This window comes from Pinus tabuliformis, chromosome Q (genome assembly GCF_031772625.1).
Source record: "Pinus tabuliformis cultivar Carrire ecotype Pingquan chromosome Q, CPIR1, whole genome shotgun sequence".
NCBI lineage: Eukaryota > Viridiplantae > Streptophyta > Pinopsida > Pinales > Pinaceae > Pinus > Pinus tabuliformis.
The window spans coordinates 800,748,198-800,763,132 of NC_142296.1; the positions used below are offsets into that span (position 1 = coordinate 800,748,198).

The 14,935-nt window shown below is 44.8% G+C and overlaps 2 non-coding genes and 1 pseudogene across 2 annotated transcripts; all 3 read right to left on the reverse strand.

Moving 5' to 3' along the window:
• Positions 1-467: 467 nt before the first annotated feature.
• LOC149221904 (25S ribosomal RNA) lies at positions 468-3,736 on the reverse strand. Its single transcript, XR_016249976.1, has one exon. It is a non-coding gene; the product is annotated as a 25S ribosomal RNA (ribosomal RNA).
• Positions 3,737-3,984: 248 nt separating this feature from the next.
• LOC149221905 (5.8S ribosomal RNA) lies at positions 3,985-4,139 on the reverse strand. The gene has a single exon (XR_016249768.1). It is a non-coding gene; the product is annotated as a 5.8S ribosomal RNA (ribosomal RNA).
• A 2,900-nt stretch (positions 4,140-7,039) lies between these two features.
• Positions 7,040-8,878, reverse strand: LOC149221906 (18S ribosomal RNA; annotated as a pseudogene).
• Positions 8,879-14,935: the final 6,057 nt, after the last annotated feature.

The window sequence follows — 14,935 nt, forward strand, 5'->3', positions numbered from 1 at the left end:
GCCCTACACCTCCTTAAAGAGCATCAGAGGCCAGATGATTACCCAATCCTCCCATTCTTTCTTGTCAAGTGAAGACAAGAATGTTGTGTCTATCTCTTCCCCTTAATTAAGGAAGACATGCCGAAGTTTCCTATGACAAAGAACTTGGCCAAGCTCCTTTGTAGTTGGGAACTTGTTAGAACTCCCTCTTAGCTAGGGACTTGTTCATTCATCAATGATGTCTTCTTCATGGGTCCTTCTCCTTCTTTCCTTCAATGTCATGAAGTATTTGTTTGAACTTCTTCTTGGCAGGGTATCGGCCATCGATCACTTTCCCTCTTTGTTTGTCATGTCATTGCTCCCTTCGTGGGAAGTGGCCTTCTTGATATATATCAGGTCCTTTTTGTCAACTAGCTACTCCTTTGTCATCTTGTCTATCCTTCATAATACTTATCACATGGATGCTTAGTTGTACTTATTTGTTCCCATACTTTGATTTAGTGGCCATTCATGACTTCATCGTGACAAAGCAACACCCTTGGGGGTGACAAAGCAACACCCCTACTGTGGGTCAAGATACAGTTGAAGAGTGACGTGCATCACTTCTAGCGTGGATTCTGACTTAGAGGCGTTCAGTCATAATCTGACACATGGTAGCTTTGCACCACTGGCTTTTCAACCAAGCATGATGACCAATTGTTTGAATCAACGGTTCCTCTCATACTAATTTGAATTACTATTGCGGTGCGGTTCATCACGAGGGTAGAACTAACCTGTCTCACGATGGTCTAAACCCAACTCGCGTTCCCTATTGGTGGGTGAAAAATCCAAAACTTGGTGAATTCTTCTTCACAATGATAGGAAGAGTTGACATCGAAGGATCAAAAAGCAACGTCGCTATGAACGCTTGGCTTCCACAAGCCAGTTATCCCTGTGGTAACTTTTCTGACACCTCTAGCTTCAAATTCTGAAAATCTAAAGGATCGATAGGACACGCTTTCACGATTTGTATTTGTACTAAAAATCAAAATCAAATTAGCTTTTACCCTTTTGTTCCACACGATATTTCTATTCTCGTTGAGCTCATCTTAGGACACCTATGTTATCTTTTAACAGATGTGCCACCCCAGCCAAACTCCCCACCTAACAATGTCTTCTACCTGGGTCAACCCGCCGAAATGTGCCTTAAGGCCAAAAACAGGGACAGTGCCCCATCTCCGCCCCATGGAATAAGTAAAATAATGTTAAAAGTCGTGGTATTTCACTTGCGCCGAAAACGACTCCCACTTATTCTACACCTCTCAAGTCATTTCACAAAGTCAGACTAGAGTCAAGCTCAATAGGGTCTTCTTTCCCCGCTGATTCTGCCAAGCCTGTTCCCTTGGTTGTGGTTTTTCTAGATAATATATAGGGATAGTGGGAATCTCATTAATCCATTCATGCGCGTCACTAATTAGATGACGAGGCATTTGGCTACCTTAAGAGAGTCATAGTTACTCTCGCCGTTTACCCGCACTTGGTTGAATTTATTCACTTCGACATTCAAAGAACTGGGAAGAAATCACATTGTGTCAGCATCTGTAGGGATCATCGCAATGCTTTGTTTTAATTAAATATTTGGACTCCCCTTGTCCATACCAGTTCTGAGGTGACTGTTCGATGCCTAGGGAAAAACCCCCGGTAGGGGGCATTCTATGCCCGTAGCCCAATCGGCACACGACTTCCTGCCCTTGCCGCGAGAGAAACTCGGGCAAAATGCCAACAACCCACGAGTTGAGGGCATAACCCATGGGCCCAGCCCTCAGAGCCAATCCTTTTCCCGAAGTTATGGATCCATTTTTTCGACTTCCCTTACCTACATTGTTCTATTGACCAAAGGTTGTTCACCTTGGAGACCTAATGTGGTTATGAGTACAACCAGGCATGAAAAGTACTTGATCCTCTAGACTTTCAAGGGCCACCGAGGGTGCACCAGACACCACAAGGTGTGTGGTGCTCTTTCAGCTGCTGGACCCTATCTCCAGGAGAACCGATTTCAGGGTGGGCAAGCTGTTAAAAGGAAAAGATAACTCTTTCCGGGGCCCCTGATGATGTCTCTAGATTTCCTAATGTTGCCACTCGCCGCCATGTCCTGGTTTGGGAATATTAATTTGATTCCCTTTCGATGCTTGTGCAGAGTGCACCCTTTATACAAGGCTTCCCTATCTCTTAGGATCGACTAACCCATGTCCAAGTGTTGTTCACATGGAACCTTTCCCCACTTCAGTCTTCAAATTTCTCATTTGAATATTTGCTACTACCACCAAGATCTACACCAGGGGCCGATCCACCCAAGCTCATGCCCAAGGTTTCTCAATGACCCCCATGTCCTCCTACTCATCCGAGCCAGGCAATTGCTCCGATGCTCAAGTATAGGTTGCATGGTTCAATGCCATCCATTTTCGGGCCTAGTTGATTCACCAGGTGAGTTGTTACACACTCCTTAGCGGATTTCAACTTCCATGACCACCGTCTTGTTGTCTTAATCAACCAACACCCTTTGTGGGATCTAGGTTAGCGCACAATTTAGCACCGTAACTCGACTTTCGATTAATCCCGCATCGCCAGTTTTTCTTACCAAAAATGGACCACTTGGAGCTCTCGATTCCACGGTGCAGCTCAATGGAGTAGCCGCACCCTCTTACCTATTTAAAGTTTGAGAGTAGGTTGAGGGCATTACACCCTTGATGCCTCTAATCATATGCTTTACTCGATAAAACTCACGCGTGAGCTCTAACTATCCATAGGGAAACTTCGGAGGAAACTAGCTACTAGATGGCTTAATTAGTCTCTCACCCCTATACCCAAGTCAGATGAATGATTTGCATGTCAGTATCACTACGAGCCTCCACCAGAGTTTCCTCTGGCTTCACCCTGCTCAGGCATAGTTCACCATCTTTCGGGTCCCAACAGGTGTGCTTGCACTCTAACCCTTCGCATAAGCTCAAGGTCGGTTGATGGTGCACCCCAAAGAGAGGGGATATCACCCGTTAGCTTCCTTGTGCCTCGCAGGTTTTCAAACCCACCGACTCGCACACATGTTAGACTCCTTGGTCCGTGTTTCAAGACGGGTCAAATGGAAAGCCCACCAACCAACACCATGAGCATGCAGGTGCACACAGCCCACCACAAGGGAAAACGCTTCATTCGTCAACCACCACAATGGTGAACTAATAGGTAGTAATCCACTTGCACTTATGACAATGCAGCAGCTCGTGTTGGTTTGCACCTCAAGTCGAGCGACGGACCAGCCTGAGCCATTCTACATCTGACTGAGACACATCGACAGCCTCCATCTACTTCCCTCCCATCAATTTCAAGCACTCTTTAACTCTCTTTTCAAATTCCTTTTCATCTTTCCCTTGCGGTATTTGTTCGCTATAAGTCTCTCGCCCGTATTTAGCCTTGGACGGAATTTACCACCCAATTAGAGCTGCATTCCCAAACAACCTGACTCGGCGAAACACCTTGTGATGTGGCACAGTCCTCGCCCGACGGGGCTGTCACCCTCTCAAGCGCCCCCTTCCAAGGGACTTGGCCTAGGTCTGCTGCTGAGGACACTTCTACAGACTACAATTCAGGTGATGTTGTTGCCCAATTTTCATGATGGGCTCTTCCCAGTTCGCTTGCCACTACTAGGGGAATCCTTGTATGTTTCTTTTCCTTCGCTTAATTATATGCTTAAACTCAATGGGTGTTCTCGCCTGAGCTGAGGTCAAAAATTTGGAGCTAAATCTACCCTACCCGATGGGGAGGACAAGAGAGAGAAAAGCAAGTTCGAGCAATGCCACACAAAGTCTGCATCAACTAATGTCGTCTGCCCATCCGAGGGGACAAGATCACCACTCGCCGATGCACACAATGAAACATCGCTTTAGGTATTTCAGCCAACCGTACGACATTGCACATGGATGACCAGTTCTGCTACTCCCTAACACATTGCAAGGAGTGCATTTGAATGCGATGCGACGGCCAGACAAACGTGCCCTCGATCGAGGCCTCAGGCACAAATTGTGTTCAAAAAACTCGATGATTCACGGGATTCTAAAATTCACACTAAGTATTGCATGTCACTACATTCTTCATCGTAACAAGAGCCGAGATATCCATTGCAGAGAGTCGTTTCCATGTATTACCGAAAAATATGCCACAACACTAAATAGGGGCACACCCCCACAACAAATGTAAGGCTAAGGGCCAAAATGAGGAAAGGAAAAAATGCATGAAAGAAAAAGAAACAAAGGTGCCTACCCCCTCAGAAGAGGAGGCTCAAAGAGAGAACAATCTCCTTGAGCCCCATGACCTTGCAAAATGGGGGGAAATGCATGGAACAACAATCGAGAAGGACTAGGGTGGCCACCCCGGGAGCTCACACTGCTTTTAATCCTTCCCGAACACCAGCCCACAACAATGCCCCCTTTTCTCCACAGAGCTAGGGACCAAAAGGAAGAAGTGAAGAAAACAAGGTGAAAGAAATAGCGATCAAACATGGCTACCGGCTCACAAGGGGAGGCTCAAACAAAGCACAAGCCTCCCAAGCCCTGTGCCGTTGTGGAAAGGGGGGAATTGAAGGGGACGACGATTAAGAAGGACTAGGGTGGCCACCCCTAGAGTTCACACTGCGTTTCGTCCTTCTCGAACACTAACCCACAACAATCCCACCTTTTCTCAGTAAAGTTAGGGGCCAGAAGGAAGAAGGGAAGAAAACAACATGAAAGAAAGGGATATCAACCATGGCTACCGGCTCACAAGGGGAGGCTTCAAATAAAGAACAAGCTTCCCCAACCCCGTGCCTTCGTAAAAAGGGGGAACTACAGGGGATGACAATCGAGAAGGACTAGGGTGGCCATCCCGAGAACTCACACTACTTTTCATCCTTCCCAAACACCAATCCACAACAATCCTATATTTTCTTCGTAAAAATAGGGGCCAAAAGGAAGAAGGGAAGAAAACATCATGAAAGAAAGAGAGATATCAACTGGGGCTACGGCTCACAAGGGGAGGCTTCAAACAAAGAACAAGCTTCCCCAACCCTGTGCCTTCGCAAAAAGGGGGGAGCTGTAGGGGACGGCTGTCGAGAAGGACTAGGGTGGCCACCCCAGGAAATTGCACTGCTTTTCGTCCTTCCCGAACACCAATCCACAACAATCCCACCTTTTCTTTGTAAAGCTAGGGGCCAAAAGGAAGAAGGGAAGAAAACAACATGAAAGAAAGAGAGATATCAAACATGTCTACTGGCTCACAAGGGGAGGCTCAAACAGAGAACAAGCTTCCCCAACCTCGTGCCTTTGCAAAAAGGGGGGAACTGCAGGGGACGATGATCAAGAAGGACTAGGGTGGCCACCCCTAGAACTTGTACTGCTTTTCATCCTTCCTGAACACCAATCCACAACAATCCCACCTTTTCTCCATAAAGCTAGGGGCCAAAAGCAAGAAGGGAAGAAAACAAGATGAAAGCAAGAGATATCAAACGTGGCTATCAGCTCACAAGGGTAGGCTCAAACAGAGAACAAGCTTCCCAAACCCCGTGCCTTAGTAAAAAGCAGGTAATTGCAGGGGGCGACGATCGAGAAGGAATAGGGTGGCCACCCCGAGAACTCGCACTACTTTTCATCCTTCCCGAACACCAATCCACAACAATCCCACCTCTTCTCCATAAAGCTAGGGGTAAAAGGAAGAAGGGAAGAAAAGAGAGAAGATCAATAGCACGCCAAAGAAATCAAAAAATGCACCCAATCAGAAAGCATCCCACCTCTTCACACCCTCCCACATACATTATGGCACATCACCCTTTCTAGCTTAACAACATAAAAAACAATAATCAAACAACCAAGAAAACAAATCACAACCTGAACTTGACCACTAGAAAAGATAAGGGTTGTGATGAGACTAGTGTCTGGAGCATGTTAATGAGAGTTAAACAACCCACCAACCCGACACAAGGCTTCAAACGACAAATAGACTACTAATAACAAACCCACCCCTCTATTGCATCCCTCCGTATACAAAACAACCAACAACCTTTCCAGCGAGAAAGTCAACGGGGGTCAAGAATCAAACTCCAAAGAGGAGTTGTCATGGGCCGACACTCAATGCTAGAGAAAGCCATGGGCCATAAATACATCAGTGGTACAAGGCCACTAAAGAGAGGGATGTCCGCAAAGCGCATACCACGAAACAAAGAAATGACCAAGTCCCTCAAAAAACCCACAATCCAAAGGGAGGAACAAAGACACAACCTGCTACTTCTTTTTCCCTTAGAAAGGGGAGTGGCTCATGAGAGGATGAGGAATTCCCTCGACAAAAAAGGCACGAGATAAGATTTCCAACCTCATGCCAATTGGCGGGGAAAATTGCAATCTTGATGGAGCTCAGACCGAGGGAGGGGTTTTCATTCCCTGGACACCCAACCCTTCTGCGAGGGCATATTGAGAACAATCGAGAGGACTAGGGTGGCTAGCCCAACAGGTTGAACTGCTCTTCATCCATCCCATACTGACCCCACCTCGACAATTTCCCCTCACGGAAGGTTTGAGCTACCAGGCATGCGTGCAACCACTCCCTCGAACCAACCACCAACAAAAATGCTCACCCAAGCAACACATCAACCACCGCCGCCTTTTCAAGAGAACCAACTATGGCAGCCCGCACCCTTGGCCCATGCCTTCCAATGAACAAAAGACCGAGCACCGCTACTACAAATGAGTGTAAATTTATCCATCGTATTTCCCAAGCACCTCAACTACAGCAACCATGCCCAGCCAAATAGATCGTCAGAAGGGCGCCCAAGAAACAAGCTTCCGAATCCCCTACAGAAACACATTGGGGGAAAGAAAGACAATGGATGGGTGGGACAAGCACAAGAATGGCTTGCAAGCAGACACATGAAAAAACAATCATTACCTCAAGAAAAGCAACCAAAAATGTTGCCACCAAACCCTCTCCCCTAGAGACGCACCACACAGTCCCACATTGCAATCGAAACCCAACCAACCTGAACCAAAAAAAAAAACCCTACTATCAATGATCCTACCGTAGGTTCACCTATGATAAACTTGTTACGACTTCTCCTTCCTCTAAATTATAATGTTCAATGAACTTCTCATGACGTCGACGATGGCGAACCACCATCGTCGACACAATCCGAACACTTCACCGAATCATTCAATCGGTAGGAGTGACGTGCGGTGTGCACAAAGGGCAGGGACATAGTCAACATGAGTTGATAACACGCACTTATTAGGACTTCCTCGTTGAAGACCAATAATTGCAATGGTCTATCCCCATCACGATGCAATTGAGAAGATTTCCCGATCCTCTTGAGCCAGGGAGAAAAACTCATTGGTTGCATCAGTGTAGCATGCATGCAGCCTAGAACATCTAAAGGCATCATAGACCAGTTATTGCCTCAAACTTCCATGTCCTAAATGGCAATAGTCCCTCTAGGAAGCTAGCCGCGAAGGGGAACCTCTAGTAGCTAGTTAGCAGGCTAAGGTCTTGCTCATTATCAGAATTAACCAGAAAAATCGCTCCACCAACTAAGAATGGCCATGCACCACCACCCATAGAATCAAGAAAGAGCTCTCAATCTGTCAATCCTTACTAAGTTTGGACCTAGTAAGTTTCCCCGTGTTGAGTCAAATTAAGCCACAGGCTCCACTCTTGGTGGTGCCCTTCCATAAATTCCTTTAAGTTTCAGCCTTGCAACCATACTCCCCATGGAACCCAAACACTTTGATTTCTCAGAAGGTGCTGGCGGAGTCCTTAGAGAAATATCCGCCAATTCCTGGTCGACATCGTTTACGGTTGAGACTACGACGGTATCTAATCATCTTCGAGCCCCCAAATTTCGTTCTTGATTATGAAAACATCCCTGGAAAATGATTTCACAGTGGTCCATCTTTCATAAATCCAAGAATTTCACCTCTGAAAATGAAATACAAATGCCCTCGACAGTCCCTATTAATCATTACTCTGGTCCCGAAGGCCAACACAATAGGACCAAACTCCTATCACGTTATTCCAATGCTAATGTATTCAGAGCATAAGCTTGCTTTGAGCACTCTAATTTTTTCAAAATAACAGCGCAGGTGTCGTGACCCAGCCAATTAAGGCCAAGAGCACACCGCCGACAAAAGGGACAGAAGGGCAGGTGCACACCAAGTAGGTGGACCGACCTTTATGACCCAAGATCCAACTACGAGCTTTTTAACTACAACAACTTAAATATATGCTATTGGAACTGGAATTATCGTGGTTGCTGGCACCAGACTTGCCCTTCAATGGATCCTCATTAAGGGATTTAGATTGTAATCATTCCAATTACCAGACTCGATGAACCCAGTATTGTTATTTATTGTCACTACCTCCCGATGTCAGGATTGGGTAATTTGCACGCCTGCTACCTTCCTTGGATGTGGTAGTCGTTTCTTAGGCTCCCTCTAAGGAATCAAGCCCTAATTCTCCATCACCCATCACCACCATGGTAGGCCTCTATCCTACCATCGAAAGTTGATAGGGAAAAAATTTGAATGAAGCATTGCCAGCACAAGGGCTGTGCGATCCGTCAAGTTATCATGATTCACTAGAGATGTGAGCAAGCTCATGCCGACCTTTTATCTAAAAAATGCATCCCTTCAAAAGAGTCAGGACTTGGTGCACGTATTAGCTCTAGAATTAGTACGATTATTTGAGTAGTATGGTACCATATATATATATATATATATATATATATATATATATATATATAACTGACTTAATGAGCCATCCGCAATTTCACAGTCTGAATTAGTTCATACTTTGACATGCATGGCTTAATCTTTGAGACAAGCATATGACTATTGGCAGGATCAACCAGGTAGCACCCTCCCACTTCAAAGGGCATTCTGGCTGTTCTCTTACCAAGATCCAACCTGAACACGCATCAAGTCAAAGAGATGTCAAAATATCATGTAAAACTTTTATGCCTTGCACCTATTGCATCCCAAGAAGGAAGCACATGCAACATGCCAAGGACATGGTGAACAAATAGGTAGACCTGATGAGCCACAACATGCCAAGGCCACTCTAGAGATTGCAACCATGCCCTAACCAACAAGAAAACGAGTGATCACTCACCCACTCCCTTAGAAATTCCTCCAAAAGCCTCCACACCCCGCACCGAGGCCACCTAGGAGTCCACCCATATAGCAGCAATGGTGGACCTCGATCTCCCGATCACCTGCGACAGTCTCGATGCAAAGGAAATAAATGGAGAACAACCAATCACGCAACCTCTATATTATAAATGAGCCCCAACCCTCCTCGCCCCTACACCGAGGCCACCTAGGAATCCACCCGGACAGTAGCGACGACGGACCTTGATCTCCCAGTCGCCTATGACAACCTTGATGCGAAGGAAAAGTAAGGAAATAAAAAGAGGATGACTGACTGCAAATCCTATCATAGAGAGGCCATACAAACCTCCCCACCCCACACTGATGCCACCTAAGAGTCCACCCAGATAGCAACAATAGTAGACCTTAATCAAATGATCGCCTATGGCAGCCTTGACACAAAGGCAAAGGAAGGAAATAATACAAGGCAAACCGAGCCTGCAACCTCCCTTAGAAATGCCCCCCAACCATCTCCTCCCCACACAGAGGCCACATAGGAGTCCATTCGGACAGCAAAAATGACGGACCTCGATCGCATGATCACTTGTTGTCAGGCGGAAAGAGTCGGTAGTGCAGACACAACCAACCTCCCTAGGAGCCTAAGACTCTCTAGTGACAAACAAGACAAACAAGAGCGATCCTTCTCTAAACATGCATTTACCATACAATAAATCAAGTGTTTAGATCCTACCTGCAGTCCAACGCCGTTGTAGCAGTCCAGCCCCGCTGATCCGGATGAGCTCCTCCTTCACTTTGAAACCTGCATCCACTAACAATCAAACGATTAAATAGCACTTGATAATCTCATAAAATAAAACATATTTAACACATAGACCAAGGAGTACATGAAACAACTCATACATAACAAGTTATTGAGAAGAATGAACTCATTTGCATTAATAGGAAACAAAAGGAACAATTACAACCTGAGCCTTGGTGTTGTGCAAGTCCCTCCCAGGGTCCATCAAGAGTTCTCCTTTACTTTGACAAAGCTCACCCACTTCCAAATAGAACAAGCAAAGATGGCAATCTCTCCTCACAAGCTTCTAAATGGGAGTCCTAATTCCAGCATCATCTACCCTTAGAAATGTTTAGCTTCCAACCTCCCCTCCTTCTGGCCCAATGCCTGTATTTATAGTGGTCTAGAGGAAGTTATTCAGGTCCACCATCAATGGGATAATCCCCTCTTTGGATGGGATAGCTCCCTCATTGATGGGATAAGTTCCTCTTTGGTAGGGGTACATGAACCATCTGGAGGCGCTCAATACACGTCGAACAACCTTCTAGAATGCTCTAGAAATGACCACAAGTAACTTTTTAAAGATGAAACTTGAACATTTTGACCTTTACAGGGGTACGCACCTGCCCCTTTACATACAGAGCGTACAAGTACGCAACTTTTGTGAACATTGGGTGCGTACCCGCAGGTAAGGTTGAGAGAACCTGCGTACCCAGAGATAAATACATTTATAAAGACTTTCTCTCTTCTTGGAGTTTTACATGGAGAGCAGAGGCATAAGACTTGCCTAAGAGGATAGCATGACTGTTGATAGAGCCATACTAACTGTAAATAGTCATGGTGACATTTTTTAGTGTAACAGATTGCCCCCTAAAGTGCGAAGCCTGTAATAGATTAGGGTTTTGTATTATCTAGGAAGGGTGAAGCGCTTTATCATTTCAAGGATTATCTCGTGGAGAGCCTGGTCAGAACCTGCAATTTTCAACACAAAATACATGTATAAGATTATATCATCACTGAGGTAGGCATTCCCATACTCAGATCAAAACTTTAAGTAACAGACTAACTACTCTGATACAGGAATGATCTTGCAGTACATCATAATCATAGACTTTTGTAGACACAGTATGGGCGCAGCCATCTATTTATGATTAGTCTACTTAGATAATGAATACAAAACTCCTCGCAGCCTGGATGGTGGAAACTAGATCCAGGGTCTTCATTTCTACTTCCCGAATTGGTACGATTCTAGCCATGCGAATAAATGAGTTGATGTCGAACATGGTAGAAAACACTTGATTACCAGTCGATGATGTAAACTGTTAACAAGTGTGAGAGAGACCACCAGTAATGTCAATGGTTCTCAAAGTACCCAGTACAATCCATGAGATGTGAATGAATGAGTTGATGTCGAACATTTCACGGAATCCTTCGATCGAGAGTCAATGATGTAAACTGACGTCAAAGGCGAGAAACCTGCCATTGATGCATGCAGACTTCAAGGTACTGACGATTTCTAAGTCATCTCTCTAGATAATGTGTTGATATCGATAGAAAGCGACCCGTTGCAGGCAAGCCCACAACACGAAATCATTGTTCAAGTTGAAGAAATGTTGCTGGAAGGACTGACTCAGGGATGGTCAAATGGATGACAAGTATTTTGCAGATGAAAGTTTTGCTTGCAGACCTCTTGAACACATAATGACATGACAGATGGCTTGGTGATAAACGACTCAAAGTTAATCCCCGGAACCCGGCTGAAGACTTTCAAAGTGGTTTGATCAACTGTGAGGTAAAGGATTTCCCAACCCAGGTGAATGAAAAGTGTCGTGTCCAAGAGTGGTAATAAAGTTTCTTCTGAGACAAAAGATAACAAATAGGCTCATTCTTCTCTCTTTTCCCCCACCATTTCTGGCAAGTACCTCTTTATTTTTAACAAGCTTGAGGAGGATAACATATGCTTGATTATAAGCTCATCCTTCAGATGAGTCCAACCTAGTTTTGATTCGAACCCTAGGAAGGAGTGGTTCGTTCCTGTTTGTAATTGAACAGGTCCTTTACTGTGAAATTTTTAAAGAGCCCAGTATAGGAGAAACTCGGCGTTTTTCAATTTTAGAGAGTCTGAAAAACTTAAGAAGACTCCAGGTTGAACTTTTTCGTAAATTTGTGTCCCCCAAGCCCGAAAAAGTATAAAATAATACCTGGGAGAACCGCTTGATCTTGCGACCAAGGAGTACTTTCATGATTAGTGTCTCTGACCTGAAAAGTAAAAAGCGATCAAGGACACATCATTTTATTTCCATATCGAGTTTGAAACGACAAAAACCCGGCAATCTTTTCCTGATTTTACGGTCAGAAAAGAGCTATAAGGGGACCGTCTTTTAATTCCATTTTAACGAGTGTAAAAGAAACACTCGGCGATCTTTTCATATTTTAGGAGTCAGAAAAGAGCTTAAAAGATGACTCTGACGTGAAAAATGATAATTTACCCTAAAGTCCCTTTGTCCTGCACAGAAACAACACATTACTCATACCTGTTTAAGATGGGCAAAAATTCATCGAAAATGTCCTTTCATGGTGAAAAATAAACAAATCTAGCATTTATTTATCCAAAAAACCTATAAAAAGACTTCTTACCATGTCATTTTTACCATTTTACTGTTGAGGTTGAGAAAAGGGCTTTTGACAAGAAACTTCCCGTGAAGATTGCGGAGAATCCGACCGTCAGAATCGAATGCAGTTTCACTAGGTATTCTACAACACCCCTCTCTTGTTTTTCATCCGTTTAGAATCTAGTTTTAAGTTTTTATTTGATTTTTTGGGGGCATTGGGGGTTTCAAAATGCGCCCTTCGGGGTACGCAGGTCATGCACTGCTGACCTGCGTACCCCGATATTTTCCCAATGGGAAAATTACGGGGTGTACGCACCCGGCCTTAAGGGAACCTGCGTACCGGCGCTCTGTCCCTAAAGGCCGGGGTGCGTACCCCGCAAAACACAATTTGAAACCCTTATACCTCCAAAATAAACCAAAATTTTTAAATTTTATGGATTCTCACTGATGTTTTATGATGTGCAGGGAGCACACCATGCTTGATTGGCGTGAAAGAGAGCACGAGGATGTTGATTTGGCCGCGATAGGTCATCAACCTTCCATTGATGCATTAAAAGCCTGCGGACTGTACAAATACTGGGCCATAGCTGGCATGAGGGGCCAAGTGCCTTTTCTTGAGTGGCTGGTTGAAAGGTGGAACATTCAGGAGCAATGTTTCTATATCGGAGAGCACCAGCTCGAGATAGAGCCCTCCGACATATATTTTCTCACTGGCTTGCCTAACAGGGGCGAGCAACTTTTTCTATTCGGGACTAGGCCGGGTGGCCAATCCCTTGCTAGTCTCCGACTAGAGTGGTGCAACAACCAAAACCATGAGAAGGGGATAGAAATCAAGTACATATCTCGACCTGAACTTATGGTGATATCCTTTACTGTTACCAGACTTTGCGGCATGGCCGCTTTGCACCAAGCCACCGGGTCCCAAATGCAGATGGCTATAGACTGTTACCATGGCACCATTTTCAACTGGTGTGATGCTGTGTTGGCTAATTTGAAGGGCCAACTAACCAGGGCAAAGAGAGGACAACTGAAGACCTTTGGATATGGGCCTATACTTGTCAGCTTTGCCCTAGAGAGAGTTCCAATGCTGGTCCCCCAGCATCTTACAATTCCAGTTGGGGCGCCTCGGGAGCCTAAGCTGACGAGATGGGTTGCGGTAATGGCCCGGCATCCTGATGAGGGCGCGGCAGTTGTTCGATTTCCTGATGGTTACTTTCACTGGCTAGAGAGCTAGGTATTTGCTATTCAGGACTTTCCTTATGCCGGAATGGATTTTCGGAATGATCCGGACATGGTTCTTCCACAGGGAGAACAGTGGGACGACAGAGGTATTTCATTTTTCACAAGTTTTCAAATTATATATATATTTTTTTGTTTTTATATATATCGCCTCAAACTGACAGTACAAATTTTCAAAATGCAGATGTAGGTCCACGGCGTCCAGCCAACCTCCGGGCTTTTGAGAGGAGAGTACCAGCTGTACCAGCACCACCCCCATAGGATGCGGCCGCAGAGACCTTAGCCGAGCTGGAACAGGATCTAGAGCGTCTGACGGCGGATATACCAGAGACCACCATAGATGATATTCCTATTCGACTTCAGCGCTATGTGGTCGCAGTCCCAGGACCTTTTAGGAGGTTCTTGTGTAGGGTAGCGCGGGCAGTGGTCTCGTATAGAGAGCACCACCAGTGATTGGCTAGTCACTTTTGTAGACACATATGACATTTTTGGCTTTTTGTACTTATCATTTTTGTCGATCATAAGGTGTTTTTCAACCTATGATCGAAGACGATGTATATTTTTTGATACACTCCTATCTATATATATATCATTATTACCGGCTTATCTTGTTTAACATATGTGATGAAATGTTTTTAAATTTACTTGCATGATTATCGTAAATGTTTGTCCAACATTCGAGAAGCAATTGCATCTGCTAATGTATTTAAAGACCTTGGAATATGCTGATATTCAATGTAATCAAATTCACGTTCCAAGAGACGCACTCTCAAAAACAACCTTAATAACACAGGATTTCTAATGGCATATACTCTATTAAGCTGTAATACAACAAGTTAAGAATCTAACCTCACTATCAAACGTCGAATTCCAAATGAAATAGATTCAGATAATAATTCAATCACTGCACTGTATTCTGCAATGTTGTTCGTCGTTTGACCGAGGCTTACCCCATGCATAGAAACTAACTCGTCAGAGGGCGAATAGATAACCCAAGCCGCGGAAGAGATATTCCGTGTACTACGACAAGCACCATCATCAAATCCAATGTATGTTTGGAGAGGCGTCGACATCTGCAATATCAAGAGTAAAACCAAGATAAGCCAGAATAACGACGAAAAACACACTTTCTAAGCTAAGCACACTATCTAAACTAACAAACATACTAACTA